This window comes from Aptenodytes forsteri, unplaced genomic scaffold, assembly GCF_000699145.1.
Source record: "Aptenodytes forsteri isolate BGI_AS27 unplaced genomic scaffold, ASM69914v1 Scaffold284, whole genome shotgun sequence".
Taxonomy (NCBI): domain Eukaryota; kingdom Metazoa; phylum Chordata; class Aves; order Sphenisciformes; family Spheniscidae; genus Aptenodytes; species Aptenodytes forsteri.
The window spans coordinates 4182754-4184806 of NW_008794445.1; positions in this window are offsets into that span (position 1 = coordinate 4182754).

The following is a 2053-nucleotide window of genomic DNA, read 5'->3' on the forward strand; positions in this document are numbered from 1 at the left end:
AAGGGGTCCACATCACTCCTGCACAGGGTCCTCTTCCTCAAGACCCACGCCATAGCCAGAAGAACTGCAAGCCTAGCAGCCACTGCCTAGAAATTACACTGCTTTCTGGTGGCTTGTCGTGAAGAAATCCCAGTAATTCACAGGAAGACCCTGCCCTCTCTAACAGCAGCAGCAGCGATTGATTATTGAGTGCATTTTACAAATCTGTTCTACCAAAAAAAAGCTGTCTCTTGCTTTTCACCTTTTGTAATCAGACACCCACCTCTGACAGTTGTAGGAAAGAACCTGTAAATGGTACTGTGGCCTCTCTCCCTCCACATAGTTCCCCAGTGCTTGCGGTCTGCTTTCCTGCTCCTCCTCCACGGAGTCCTAAGAAAAAGCAATGCACTGGATTTTCCAAACCTATAAGAATTCATGTTCTGATTTCCTTTCTAATGCCTCACCTGGAGGGGAGGTTGTGAGCTGCATAGCTCTCATTTCTTCTCTGTGATGGGTCCCAAAGGTTACCTTTCAACTGCTGTGATGCGGAGCCTATTTTGCCAGGATGAGTTTGAACTAGGCAGGAGAAACAGGGCTGTAAGCTTCTACACTGGTTTCTTTCAAGCTTTGCAGGCTGTTCTGAAAATGTATTGTGTAATTTAGGAGACTGATATGCTGAACTGAGCAGAGAGTTTTCAATTACCAGTATAAAAATGACTCCCTAAGAACATTCATTCATTCTGCTTTCTCCAACTGTTCCAGCAAGGCGTCCCACTGCTCACAGCGCAGTTTGACTTTGCTTCGTTTGACTGCTGAGTCCTTGACTGAAGGGGAATGTTTGTGGTCTGCATTAGGCCTGGTAGACTCTGACTGCTGGAGGGAATGCGAGGCACCAGCGAGCAGTATTCCCAGCCATACTCGGGTATTGATTTTCTCGAAGCCTGGTCTATGCAGCCACCCCCTTTCTGGGCAACTAATGAAGAAAACTGTGTAGAAACCTCTCCGGTTGAGAGGTATGTTTTTGCGGAAGAGTGGAGCAGCTAAGGCAGTGCTGTCTGCTGTTTATCTGCTGCAACTTGGCCCTGCAGTAGAGTCAGTTCACTGTGGTGGGTCACAGTATGGGGGAGTGACTCTCGCCCCTGGAGCAACGCGATTCCAGCAAGCGTTAGAATTCAGAAGAGTTTCTCCATCAGAGAGCGACAGAAGTTCACCACTGGTGTCAAGCACTGAGCCTGTTTGATGCCGCTATGATGCTCCTGGGTCACAGTTGAAACATCTCACACTGTGACGCTGCAGTACAGGCTGTTTCCATTATCAGTAATGTGTCTTCTGGAGGTAGTCAAGGACACAGCCATACCGTCATGACTGCGACTCCTTACAGGTCCCTATTGTGCCCAGTAGGTTGATCACAGCTTCAGACCCTACAGACATCATTAACTCCTCATTACTCTTACAGACCCTCATCCGAACACAGGCTCTGTGCAAGGCACCAGCTACCTCCCCATAGCTCCTCCCTGCCCCGGGCACCCAGGGGAGAGCTTGCAAGAGCTGGGTCAGGCCGGCGGCTCCAGGACCAGCTGCCATGGTTTCACCTGTTTGCACAGGTCATTAACTCCTCATTACTCTTACAGACCCTCATCCGAACACAGGCTCTGTGCAAGGCACCAGCTACCTCCCCATAGCTCCTCCCTGCCCCGGGCACCCAGGGGAGAGCTTGCAAGAGCTGGGTCAGGCCGGCGGCTCCAGGACCAGCTGCCATGGTTTCACCTGTTTGCACAGGCAAGAGGCTTCGGGGTCTGGAGAAGCGGGCAGGCTGGGTAGCTGTGACTGAGGGGAGAGCCAGGTCAGGAGGAAGGCAAGTAGGAGCGGTGCTGTGGAGGGTCGCGCGTTTGCGACCAAGGACGGCCCCTTGCCGTAGGGCCAAGGGTGGGGAGTGGTGGGAACCAGGAAATGCTCTCCAGGCAGGGGAGGCCGCGCTGTTGTGCCCCCACCCGCCCACCACCCCGTTTCCCAGCTGGACCCTAGAAGTGTGAGGCGACGAGGGAAGACAAAGATGGCGGCACTGCCCTCCCCC